General features: G+C 33.2%; 1 protein-coding gene across 2 annotated transcripts in view; it reads right to left on the reverse strand.

The window, feature by feature from the left end:
• SP1173 (major facilitator superfamily domain-containing protein SP1173) overlaps positions 1 to 13286 on the reverse strand; it is a 33159-nt gene extending 19873 nt beyond the window's left edge. The window contains exons 1-3 of one of the 2 annotated variants that reach the window (XM_070652770.1): positions 13182 to 13286; positions 12282 to 12813; positions 1743 to 1778 (exon numbers count right to left, since the gene is read on the reverse strand). The gene's annotated coding sequence lies outside the window, so the exon portion shown is untranslated. The remainder of the gene's footprint in view (positions 1 to 1742; positions 1779 to 12281; positions 12814 to 13181) is intronic. The other variant, XM_070652771.1, reaches the window with a different exon arrangement.
• Positions 13287 to 14592: the final 1306 nt, after the last annotated feature.

Below are 14592 nucleotides of genomic sequence, written 5' to 3' on the forward strand. Positions count from 1 at the left end.
ATAATTTATTAATTGAATTTTCGTGTGTGTGTCATTCGGGGTCTTGAGTGGCTGTGGGTGGACAGATTGCATCAGAAACTGAATTTGTTAATAATTTCAGATTATTTAGTAAGTTTTATGGGATTTTTTGCTATTTTTGCTGGGTTTGGAGTTCTTTTGTTAGTTTTGAGAGTTTTGAGTAGCTTTTGTGATGCAAATTATGGAGATTTAGGTGCTGAATTGTCATAATTGTGTGCAATAAATTGGCAATTTAATAATTGATCGTGGGCTGGCTTTGAGACACTAAAATTGAAGCTTAGACTTAACAGCATTTAAAACTAACTTGAATTAATCATATTCAAGCTGCATTTCATCATAAAAACATTAAAAATCATGTCAATGGGTTGAGAAATTAACATAAATATTTGACATAAATTATTCTAATTTCTCACAAGACCTTGATGATTCTAACCTCATTTACTGCATTCTAGTCCCATGCATGACAATTTAAATTCTTTTTTTTTGTAACAATTTACATCATTTGCATGTGCATTTCAGCTAGAAAGTTGCGCTAAATTCCAAAATGAAGTTGCATGGCAGTCAAGTTGGGTCAAATATTTTTACTCATAATTATTCTTAGAGACATAAAAAGCATGAAATTGTTCAAGGAACTTATAAATTACATGATTGGAGAATTGGCATAAAATAGAATAGGCCAACATGTCTAGTTTTTCGATCAGATTCAATGAAAATTGGCTTCAGGCCTTCAGTCAGCCTCTAGGTTGGTCTGAAGCTGAATTTCTGGTCAATTCTACGTCTTGTGCCTCTCTTGTCCCTCGTAGCAACCCCTGTGAATTGCTCAGACTCTGATTTAGTCATGCTATTCGAATGAGATCCCCTATTGCTCGGGTCTGTATCCAAGGTATCAAAATGCAACAGTACTTGATCCCTATTTAAGGGCAAAACCATTTTGCCCAGAACCTCGACCTACCCGCCTACCTTTTTATGGTCCAGTGTGAATATATCCACATTTATTAAATTCCTACCCATTTACACTATTATTTGCAATAAAATGTACTAAAAGAATTCTTTTATTGCATGTGTTATAAAATAAAGCAATCATGTTGTACAAAGTAAGTGGCTTTCAAGATGTATGGATGTGAATGACCATTGAAGTGGGGATTACTTAAAGATTAAATGAAGTATGTAATTGAGGTAGTACTTTTGAATGTTTTTGAAGTGTTGGAATTGAAGGACTTTTTCGGGGTATTTCTTGGCAAGTTAGCGGATAGAAGCCGAGCTGCACGATGACCATCGACTGAAATTTGTCGTCTAGGTGTGCAGTCAGGGTACCTTTATGTTTCAGGGTTACTACAGCTACATAAAGGTACCTCAACTACTATGGTATGCTGCTCAGGATTCTATCTACTCAGGCATCTAAAAACGACAAGATTCGACCCCCAAATCCTGCATCCACCCCTGCATCACGACTTCCAAGCCATCATGAACATCGCAATTACCTTCACCACAGTCCACGACATTCATGCATGCGACAACAACACAATCTCAATCTTATCTTCACTTCTCCGTATAATTAACTCACGAAAATCATGTAAAATTTTGCAATATTGAAAATAAAAAGCTTCAAATCAGCTTCTGTTGATGCCGCATCATTAACATTGTACAATGGCATGATGATGGTACTTAAAATACCGTAAAAAATAAGCCAACGCACAATGAGATAGATTGACACGCTTACTTACCAAATAGAGATGATTATGATGATGTTGTGGATGTGCCTATAAGGAAGAGATGAATAGGAACAATATTGTAAATTTATGTGGAATTTTTGATGAATTTTTTATGAATTATTTAAATTGTTTTAAATTGTATGGAATTTTTATAGGCAGGATTCATAGGTTGGGAGTCTGAAATTCATGCAATTTTGGTATAGGGGGATTCATGGAAGAGAGGGAGGGTGCCAAGCCTCAGTCCTTAACCTCAAAATTCTAAAATTTCAAATTTTTGATCAATTTTTCATGAAAAAATTAGTAAAAATTGCAAAAAAATTCCAATTTTTTAAATTTCTTCAAGTTCCACAATTTTCCCTAAATCCCATCCAACTACCCATCCCCTGCACACGCCATCATCACATCCACGATGCCACATGATGTCATAAAACATCAACAAAAAACTAATCATAATCCACTCGGTCACAAAAGAACTACAAAATATTTAATAACACGACAATCCCAAGCTTTACAATGTCAGTAAAAAAATCTTTAGTAGGAAGACAGAATCATGTAAGGCGTCATAAAGTGACTTGACACACGAGTTGAGGTTCAGCTTATTTTTTTTTTATTATTGCAGAGACAATGTTTTGTGCTGAAATGTCTGTTTTATGATTTTTGAGCAGGAGTGGGCAATCTGTGTGTCTGTTTGGAAATGGAATGAGCCACATGTCGTATGCCGTGTGCAGTCTTGGTTAAGGTTTAACATCAAGGTGTGCCATGGACTATAAAAGATTGTCCACCACTGATTTTGTAGTTGGAATTGTGAATAGAAGTTGTAATTAAGTTGTAAAAAACAGTTGGAGTTTGGTGACAATATGGAGATTGTTTTTGCTACTGGGATGTGTTTTGAGATAGTTGGGGGTGTTGTGGATGAATTTGGAGATGTACAGAAGTTACTTAATGGTAATAGGGGTCATTTTGATACTGAATACACATTTTGTACCTCATTAAGCCATATATAGCCCCAATCAAGTCTAGTTCAATCCCCCTCGTCCCATTCTTCAATCCCAAGCCTCTCTTGCTTCCATAAGACCATAACCTATTAGCCCAACCCTCCCCACACTAATCAAATTCATAGAATTATCAATATCCAAATGAATTTATGCCTCAAAAATCAACCGAAACGCATACAAAACTAAAAACTCAAATTGAGGTCATCTTCGTATTGATTATGCTGTATGATGACGGGTCAGCAGCGTGTATTGAAATCACAAAGTCGCTTGCTGTGTGTGAACATGTGGAATTTATCATAAACATTTTAATAGGGGTTTCAATCCCGGGACAAAATCTCAATCCCGGGATTACGGGATTTGAAAATCTCAATCCCGGGATCCCGGGATTAATCCCGGGATTGGATGATGAAAAAAATATCAAGTTTTAGTCGAATTCCAGTGCAAATGTAATACTAATAGTTTTATTAGAAATTTTGAGGATGAAAAAAATCATTTCTAGTACACAAAAATGTGGTCTAAATAGTTAACAAAACAAATTAATGACAAAAAATTGCCCAGATTTGTGTTTTCAAAGTCGAAATCAAGATGTCAACATCATGCTTTATCAAAATCATAATCTCGATAGATTTTTAGGATCGGGAATAGAATTTTTGGGATCTCGGGATTTTTTGGGATTCCCCGGGAAATCCCGATATCAAGAAAGTATAATCAACACAGAATTTGCCTAAATTTTTGAGACCTTTTCTATTCCTTAACAGAATTTTAAGAAATTACATACAAATAAATTTAATTTCTGGCCTTTCAAAATATTAACAATTTAATATGAATTTTTAAAGAAAAGTTTCAATCATTTTTTGTTATTTGATACTGTAAAGCCTCATGTTCAACTTCAACTTCTAAAATTGTGGATGAAATTACTATATTATATTATTAGACATGATTTTCAAACGTGTGGTTCTTAAATTTTTCAAAATTTTAGACTTTAAACTTGAAGTTTTTGTATCAACATCAAATGAATACTCAATCCCGTAATCCCGGGATTGAAGCTTCTCCAATCCCGGGATTGCGGGACCGGAAAAACGTCCGGGATCCCGGGATCCCGGGATGCGGGATCCCGGGATTGAAACCCCTACATTTTAATTTAATGAAATTTTTTTCTTCTTCTTTTCACATTTTAGATAGTTTTTGTATTGAAGGTCGTTAGGGAGAAATTTCTTCTTTATTTTAAAAAGCTGTAATGAGAATTGAGGAATGATTGTAAAGGGAATTGATAGACTGTAGCTTTATAGACGGCTGTCTGAGCTTTGAATGATTATTCAATGTCAGTTATATTAGAAATTTTGAGTTTGAATGTCAAACTTTGGGGTATTTTGAAACAAATTGGATTTGAGTAGTTTATTGAGGTTGAGTAGTTTACAGTAAGGATTCTCGGCGTCTTGGCTTCGATGAACACTTGAAACCGAGATCAAGACCCATGATAAGAAATGGGACACGAATTGAGGCTCAGATCGGAATTGGGACCAAGGCTGGGACCGGGAAGTGTTAATCTCAGTCTCAAGATCCCTTAGCAGTCAATACCCATTATTCCAATTATGTTTGCGTCACCATCTGCTAACTACTGACGTCTACCATCAAATACAGCAGCAAACTACCACAATCATCCATAAAACCCAAACAATATCAATTAAAAAGCATCAAAATCACTGAAATTCCGACTAAAATTCACACTTTAACGATGAAATCATCCAAAACTGATCACATCAGCATTTGCAATCCTTCCTTCCCCAAAATGACATAAAACTCAAGACTTTATGACTGTAACATTCTCGAATTTGGCCCGATTCGCTCATCATTTGCAATAAGTTTAAAACAATATTTACTTTTGAAAGCAAAATTAATTTATTTTTTAATACAAATGTCGATTGTGGTGCTGACTGAGATGATGATGAAGATGATTGTATTTGATGATGTGAGATTTATTAGTCAATAAATTATTTATTCTTGTTATGAATATTTTTTGGTTATTTTGTTGGGATTAGATGAGAAGTGAATATGTAAATAGATGAACTGGTTCAGAAAAAAGTAAGGAAATGGTAAGATGCTGTGGTTTTGGGATGAGATTTTTTTAATTTTCCCAAAAATCTAGTCCATTTTCTCCAGAATCTAGTCTATTTTCTAAAAAAATCTAGTCCATTTTATCAATAATCTAGACTTTTTTTTGAGGAATCTAGTCCAATTTTTCAAAATTCTAGTCGCTTTTCTCAACAATATGGCAATCTTCCCCAAAAATCTAGTCCATTTCTCCTCAAAGCTGCTACATTTCCATATCCAATATTCAAACTCATCACAACAAGTTCCAATTTTGACAAATCACCCAACAACAGACAAGACAGTGGTGCCTGTCTTACTGACACACAGCACAAATTCAACTTAATGCTATAAAAATAAGAAAACAAAAGGCTGCTTTTGAGCTGTCTTTAAATATAAATTATATACACAGCAGCAACAATGTGTGTTGATACACACAGTATGTGATGTATGCATCCTGTCATTTATGTCCAGCTGCTTTTTTATTGCGAATTGGTTGCTAATTTTTTAGTGATTCTAAATTTGGCATGATGAAGGATGAAATGGGTGAGGATGAGTGACACTAAATGGTTGCTGGGGTGTAGGCTTGGGGATGTGATTAATGGATCCATAGACAATACTAAGACGAAGAAGTTAAGGTGATGATCTGGGAGACCGTTGAGTCAGAGTCTTAGAGAAAGTCATGTGCCGTGGAAGCATCAAGCTCAACTTGAGAGTACAATGCTCAACTTGAGAGCATAAAGTCACAACTTCCATGCATCAAGTACACTTAACCTCAAAAAGATCAAAAGTATCAATGCACAACCTCCATCCATTCATCAATTCACTGCAAAAAATTATTCTTTTCATTCTCATCGTCTCATATCCACAAGTCAAGATTGACTTACAATAAGCCCCAAATACACACGAGGGAGAATCACTTGATTGAAAAAGAATGGCTTAAAAGAATTCACAACAACAACAAAGAATTCAATGGACAAAAGACATTATTGAATACAAAAATTTCTTTATTGAGTCATTAAGGTCACAGAATTCCGTAGACAGATCCGAATGTTGTTGTAACAATTGGGAATATTAATAGCTGTTAATGGAACTAAAATTAGTATTCATGGCTAATTAGCATACAGCTAACATAATCATGTCTTTGACTTGCTTTTTTTGTAACATTTCCTTACACACAGCTTGCGTAACTGGAATTAAAATTGGTCGTGGGCGATCAGTGAACTTGATGTCGACAGGTTGACGATTTGTTATGATTTGTGATTGTCTTTTGAGACTGAATTGGATTGTTTTGGGTATTGAGAGACGGCAGTTGGGTTAGGAATTGATTTTGTGAATTAGGGACCGTTCGGAAGTTAAGTCAGGTTCAAAATTGCTTTGGAACTTGATTCTTGAAAAATTGAACTTTCCTTTTGCAAATTGAACTTGATTCCTAGAAATTGAACTTGATTCTCTTGAGCTAAATGCTCTCAAGTTGAGCTTGATGCACTCAAGTTGAACTTTATTCTTGTAAACTAAACTTGATTCTTGACTTTTTGACTTGATTGTTGCAAAATGAACTTGACTCGCAGAAATTGAACTTGATTAGCACAAAATACAGCAAATTATACCTAATTCTGCTAAATTCTTTCATCAACCTCCATAATTACTCAATATTTACTCAATAAATTCAACAAATTTGCTCCAAAAAGCGTTCATTTCCCAATAAATAATTTAATTCACAATTCTTTAATCTTCCTCACCTCATTTTAACTCATTCATCGTCAAATAAACCGGCTAATGAAATAAAAAGAACTCAAAAAGCGAGGAACAGCTTCACACAAAAAAAGTATGTGCTAAAAATATTTTCATGTAATTTTTTTCTCATCTGTTTGTACTTTTTCATTCGTTTTTGTGAATTTTTTAGGTATTTTATGATTTTAAGGGACTTGTTGTGCTCGAAAACTGGACCTGAGATTATGTTTAGATACAAACTGATCAAATATTTGCATATCAATTTTTGGGGATTTTAGTGGAATATTTTGACATAAAATTCTCTTGATAAAGTCCATAAAAATGTGAATTTTGGATAAAAAATGACGAAAAAGATTAATTTTTATGGATATACAGCCTATAATTAACATAAATTAAGATCGATTTTGAAAATTATCTCGTAAAACTAGATGACTTTATTGATGTTTTTTAGCTAATTTTATTGAGAATATTAATGACCTGCGATAGGACTGACCAGAAGTTGATCAGAGGACTTGAGACACTTTTTGAATTCTGGACATTTTGAGACGGTGTTGAGACACAGTAGGAAAGAAGAAAAGAACAATAGCGTCCCGGGTAAAATGCAGCAGATGGTCGTCCTACCTGAGATGATTAGATGATTGCTACGTTCTGATTTCTCGGAAATTTGCAAATGATCCCAAAAAATTAAATTTGAATATTTGATTTATGATTAGAATCTGAGTTGATATGTGAATTAGTAATTTAGCTACTTAAGATAGTGAGTCGAGTAGCTGTGAGTGGAGTTGTGACAGAATTGAGTCTCTGTGACAGAATGGTTTCGTACTTCGGTATCTAATTATTGTGATACCGTCCGTTTTCGAATCATATGCTGAAGTCTGACTCCGATGCAAACCAGCTTGTCTGAAGGATGGCGGCCTCATAATCAGTCTAGGAATGGTAACGCTTACAGCATGCTTACCCTCAGCATGTAGAAATAGCCACAATTCTGCTGCTAGGCCAGACCAACAAAGAAAGCCTCAAATTTTGTATCGATTACCCAATTTACCAGCTTCAGGCGTCAGCAGAAGGAGACACTTGAATCACACTTGAACTGTACAGTAAGCGAAGTAAGTGAGTAACCAATTTATATTATAAGTTAAGTTTTGATCAATTTAAACAATTGCTTTAAATTTAAAAAAACTCATCTCAATATGCATATTTCAAAGTATATCCAAAACATAATACAAATCCCATACTTTGTTTCTATTCTTAAATCTCAAACAATTTAAATAACAACTCAAAATATTCCACAACCCAATCCGAACAATTTCAAGTTAATAAAAAAAATTTCCTCTTAAATATTGACTGCATTACTGTTGCTGCAAAAACTTACATGAATGTTTTGAAGAAAAATATCGCAAAAAAATTAAACAAAAAAGAATTTTAAACAATTGAAATTGAATGAGAAGAATGAGACAAAGAAGGAATGACTTCTTCTTATTCCAGTCGTGTTTTTTTGCTTCCCGAATGACTTTTTTGTATTATTTACAAATCTTACAGAATGCCTGTTCATTCATTCATTCATACATTATCATATTGTTGGGTAGATCAAGCCTGTTAGCGTGCCTGTTAAGTTTGAAGACTAACAGGCACAGTAACTGGCTTGAAGACAAATTTGAAGGCGCTAACAGGGTTAAATACAGGCTTCAGGACGCTAACAAGCTTGAAGACAGACTTGAGGATGCTAACAGGCAAAGAGCATGCTCATAGGAGCTGAGTAAGCTAGGAACAACGATGAAGAGCCAGCTCATCTAGTTCATCTAAGATGGACAAGCTTCCGAGAGCCTGGTCATTGCCTATTAGCGTAAAATGTAAGGAACAGTTTTTCACAGCCATAGATGTATTCATAAGCAGGCAAGGAGGGTGTTTGAGAGTCTAAAATATTCACATCCAACAAAGGAAACAGACAAAACATAATCAACAACTGTATATAAACTCTCTTTGTATATTGTGCGACAATAAAGACTGCTCAATTCATTAGCATAAGTTTGTAAGCAATTCATACAACAAAAATGAGCTAAAATTATTCAAAAATATTCAAGAAGCAAGAAATTAGTAAACAGCACAGACAGCTCATCACGTCATCATTTATGTGCGTTTGACATTAGTTTTAAATGTGTTTTTGGATGAATTGAATGGAAGGAAGTATTAAAGGATGTAGAGTAAGTATTCAGGTATGAGGGGTGTAGTTAGGGAAGGGTTTTTTGGGGGTCAGACCCAATCCTCTTGATTTTGGGGATTGTTCCTTAATTTTATTGGATTTTTTAAGACGAAAATCCCAAAATATTCAATTAATTTTGAAATTTCATACCAAAAAAAGCCAAGTCCATCCCGACCCCCTCCACCTCACCTGACTAACTTTTTACCCACACCCATGCCACTTCCAATGACCCCCCATGTGCCCCATCCAAGGAAGTAACCAAGTACATCACTTCCTGTCAAAAAAAACTCATAATTCAGTCCCAAAAAACTCAACATTTGCCTGTCATCACCCAACAAAATTTGAACTAGGTTAATTGATAGCCATTCTAATAAACATAAAAGATTATTGACCATTCATGAACATAAACAGATGCACTTTTTTAAGTTTTGTTTTGTTTTAAAAATTCAATTAAAAATTTTTTATTTTTATTTTCATTTCCTCACAAACAAACAAGCCGAAAAGAAGAGCTTGCATAACTTGAATCATTTAGTTTTTATTATTATTAGAAATGAAAAGTAAAAAAAAAAAGAAAATGAAATTTATGCAGCACATATCAGGCGTTCAAAATGTGTTATTCGTGTGTTTCTAATTTGAAAATTAATTTTGTAAAATTGTTGATGAAAAAGAAGATTTTTTACGCGAAAAACAAATGTAAATAATAGAAAATACGAGGAAATTGATTATTTTGGGTTGTAAAACACTTGTAGATTTAGGTACGGAGTGAATATGGCTCATTGATATAGTAATTGACTGAGATTTTGCATACAAAATGTTCATTTTCAAAAAATAGGCAATTAAGTTCCAAACCTATCCAATTTTCAAACCAACCACCTCCACTCTCCTGACCAAGCCCACTCCAACCGCTGGACCAAGCCAAATTGAAGCATTCAGGATTTTATGATCCCAAATCAGCCTCAAACCCTCTCAGCAGTATCAAAATTTAACTTCAGGATCAATTTCATGCTAAACAGATTCAATTAAATGTATTGCCGCAATTACTACATGTACAATGGCTTACCACTGACTTACATGCTAACCAGAACTAGTGGCAAGTCACAGTATTGACATTAAGTCATCTAAATGACAGAAAGGCGTTCTAGCGACAACATGTTCTCTAAAATGCAAAAAGCACGCTTTCGTGGTACAAAAATACCACTAAGGTACCTACAAGCTGTCTCTTTGCCTGTTAGGGATTGATCATTCATTGAACCCAATTTTGACTGAAAAATCTAAAATTTCCAGCAACATGCCACTTGATCTTAATATCAAAAATCAGGAATCCGTTCAACTAAGCGAATCTCAGTCATTTTCCTCATATTTAACAGATTACTCAAGCTACATACTTCTATACTTCAAAACACAAAAATATGCCTAAAAGTTTATAAATTTTTGAAAAATATTTTATTTTCCATCAACAAGCATCACCCGCCTATATCTCAATCCTATGCTAATGCCACATGACTACATCTAGAAAATATATTTCTCATTTTTCACGCATTTTCTCATAAAATCATGATAGACGTCATCGTGTATTCTTCATTTATTGACTTCCTTCACTAGTTTGATTCTTATTCTTAGACTTTATGTCTTCTTGTTTTTTTCCGTCATTTTCTCCTTTGTTGTTGTCTCGACTTGTTGTTGTTATAGTTGTTGAATGACTTTATTTTGTTTGGAAAAGTTTTTTGTTCTTCATCTGTTCCTTGTTATTGTGTATGGACAATTGAACAGCAGAATATAGCTAGAAGATAGAATCAGGGTCCTGTTCGTTGTGTCAGAATGGTCCAAAATCAGTTATCACGTAGCTGCCAGAACGTCTAACCGTCAATTCGACACTATAACAACATTTCATCCAATTGTCCTGCCCAGACATGGATTCAAGAGTCAAATTCCAAATAATCCTTGATCTAGATCCACTCTCAAGAATCCACACAGCTCAACTCATACACAATTTAATCCCCAATCTCTATGACATTCCGACACATTTCCAAATGACCCATAAAGCACGCATCATTCTTATTCAATATCATGAATGGACTTTTAATAGCATTAAGACATTTAAAATGATAGTTCTGCTTAAAAAGCAAGCGAGATTGAGAGATTGTAACTTCAGATTTAGGTCAAGGATTCGCTTTATCCCCGATTTGATTTAAATCTTCTATTTTTTGAAATGAAGAGTTACAGAATGTGAAATGCGAAGTCAATGTGGAAGTGATTTATGTGATGCGAATATAAATTAGTGTGTTTTGTGTATTGGATGTTGAGACAGGGGGATTAGAGATGGGTTTGAGGAGATTTATGAGGGGAAATACTGAGGCATAGATGATGAGAATGTTGGTTTGGTTTTCATTAGGGCTCAATTTCTCCGGATGTCGTTTGGTTTGGAATAGATGCGCGGATAATACGATATTCTGAAGGAAATTAAGGTACAGTGGGGCCTTACCGCCTGTTTGGTACAATATGCCATACCAGGTGTACCCACTATATGGTCCAAGAAGGTAGAGGCCCCAGAAACCGATCTCTCAACCATTATATCGAGTCCTGCCGATATGACTAGGATCCTATGATTGCACGCAGTATAACCAACTCAAACCAACATCAATTGACTAATCCATGCCATATCTTAGTCAATTTCAAGCTCTGGCATACCAGCAATAATGAAAATATCAGATAAGTGGTGTTAATGGAGGAACTGAGCGAATCATCTGTCTTATTTGATGATATATCAATTACAGCATACGATGGGTAATTGATACTTTAATAGTTTATAAACAGTTTGTTGTTGTTGGATATCAAGTAATGGAAATTGATTCAAGGATTCATAAATTAAGAAGATTTGAATTTATTTGTGCAAAATTTACATGCAAATGTCCCACTACTAGCCGTAAATAACCACAAAATGTATAAAATCGGTGATAAATTTTGTCAAATTTATCAGATTAATGTCTCCAAAAGTAGCTAATCCAATTCACAAATTTACACAATTTATAGTGTTTTTTATTATTTAAATATGCAATAAATTTGAGATTCATGAATGAAAAATTGTTATTTAAAATTTAAAATTCAATATTTTTTTATGAATGAGCAATTTTTGTTTATTTTGCGAATTTCCTTTTGTGATAAGATTAAACCGCGTAATCGAGGATGAGATCATGTAAAAGTTCATTTTTTAATTAGAATTTACTTTAGATTGTAAAAAAATTTGAATTTTTAAATTTAAAAAATTGAAATTTTTAAGTTTAAAATTTGTGAATTTAAAATATTTCAATTTTGAATTTAAAATTTATATTCTTAAATTTTAAATTTTTAAATTTTTAAATTTGAGATTTTAAAATTTGAAATTTAATATTTTTTGGATTGAAATTTTCAAATTTGGAATTATAAGATGTATTTTCAAATCTGATTTTTTTTAAATTTGAAATCTTTTTAAAATCCAAATTTTTAAAATTTAAAATTTTCAATTTTGAAAAAAGTTTAAAACAAAATTAAACTTACCAAAATTTATTTATTTAATTTCCACAAAATTGTCGATTTTTCCTCAATTTTCCACAAAATCAATTTTCACAAAAAAATCACATAAAAAAAATTTCTATTTCGATTTATTTTTCTTTATTTTTTTATTATTTCACACAAGAAACGCCGAAAAAGACTTCAAGGTCAGTTGATGTCTACTGATGGGGCTTCTTGTCGCTGCTAACTGTGCGATGATGACTTTTTTCTTCCTCAATGTGCGAATCACAAACACACAAAATTTTATTTTATTTTTTCTTGGTCGACGATCTTTTTTTTCTAAATATTTTTTTTTTATTTTCGCACGTTTGCTTTTAAAAATAAAATAAAAAAAAAATTCGACACAATTTAAAAGAAAAATGTTTGCTTTTTCCACTAGTTGATTAATAAATGAAAATGATGATGATGTCGGACTTTATTTTTGGTTTTGAATTAGCTTTGCACACTTTTTAATATTTTTTATATTTTGAGTTATTTTTGGGAGACGCGAAACGGTTTTTGATTAGAATTTTGTAATCTAGAAAATATTTTAAATTTTTTTAAAGAAATTTTTGAAATTTTTTTATTCAATTTTTGATTTAGAATTTTTTAAAAATTACAAAATTGAATTTTTAAATTTTTAAAATTTTGAATTTTTGAATTTTTGAACTTTTAAATTTTTGAATTTTTAAATTTTTAAAATTTTGAATTTTTGAATTTTTAGATTTGTCAATTTTTTAATTTTAAATTTTTCCAATTTTTTTTTACAATTTCAAAAATTTTTAAAATTATTTTTTCAATGTTTTAAAAAATTTCAAAATTCAATTTTTAATTTTTTTTAAATTAAATAAAAAATTGCATCAAAAAAATCCCAAATTTTCCCAAAATCCTTCAACATTTACGCACTTTTTTAATTAAAATTCCTCACAAACTCTTTCTAAATTCCTTAAGAATTCAACTCGCGACTCTTTATCCCCGTCCAACTGTCGCGACAAAACGTTATTCAAAGACTGAGCGCGAGAAATGAAAATAAAATAAAAAAAAAGTTCAACAGTAACGAAGAAAAACTTCACCGCAGCGAATTGAGAGAGTTTGCGACAAGAGAGCGACTAGTCAAATTCGCCGCATGCAAGCTTCTCTCTCAAAAAAATGATATTTGTAAACAATTTTTATGAATGGATGAATTTCCCGCCTTGAAAGAATTCGCCAATACCCGAAAAAAAGTATTTGAGAGAATTTTAATGCTCGATGGGTCAATTGATATGAATGATAATTGGTTTATGCCCGAGTGGCACACCCTGTCAAGATGTAATGAAATCTTCATGGTGCAAGACGTGTTCGGATGGAGGTAAAGACGGCTCAGCCTACCCCTCCTCTTCTTATTGGTCTAAAAGGTCCAAAAAACGTCAGATTTTGCCAGCTTTCACAATTTTGGATACGTTTTTGTCATTATGACGTCATAATGAATCCATGTGCGCCGTTATCGCGTCATCGTCATGGTGTAGAGTGTATTATAGTGTATGGAAAGCATTGGAATCAACAACGACTCTTTAGGTACGCCCTTGCTCTCTCATGATGCGTCGGTCGGGCTGCTCAGCTACTCCCCAAACTTAATATTCTCACTTTTCGCAGCTCTCAAATTGCAAAATGTCATATAATTTATTAGAAAATATTTCATATTTTACTGTCTGAGTGGGTTGAAAATTGATAATTTTAATGTCATTGATTCTCATACTTAATTGACTGCTTTTTGACCTAGAATTGCTTTTTCATTTGAAGAAGCGATGAAACAGGAGGACTAACGCAGTTGCTGCGGAAAATAACAATAATCAATAATATTTACATATTGCCGCACTTTTTGTCTTTATTCTATGATGTTCATTTGTTGTTTACGTTGACCGCGACATTGATAACAGAATTCTAATAATAATCAATGCCTTGTCGTAGATTCTGATGAGTTCATCTTTAATCTAATTGAGTTAACAAATGTGATTTTAATTTGCCGAACTGATTAGTGGAGTTAGTTGTATGTAGGGGTGGATGTAGGGGGGATTTGGGGGGATTCGAGGGTAATTGCGTCTACTTCATCCCCTTCTTCATATCTTGCCTGATTTCATAGATCTTAATTGATGAATAACGACAATTTTGAGTACTTTCGGACATCTTCAGACTCACAGTAACCAAATTATAGGCACAAGACCTTAATGACCTGGATTGTAATACGACTCTAGAGTCCTTAATATCCCAAATTGCTAGACAACTTCATGTTTTTGACGTTATTCCGATAGTAAGTTGACTAAGCGATGACGTAACGACT

This window comes from Chironomus tepperi, unplaced genomic scaffold (assembly GCF_022539635.2).
Source record: "Chironomus tepperi strain 1889 unplaced genomic scaffold, CSIRO-AGI_Ctep_v1 contig_58, whole genome shotgun sequence".
In the NCBI taxonomy this organism is placed as follows: domain Eukaryota; kingdom Metazoa; phylum Arthropoda; class Insecta; order Diptera; family Chironomidae; genus Chironomus; species Chironomus tepperi.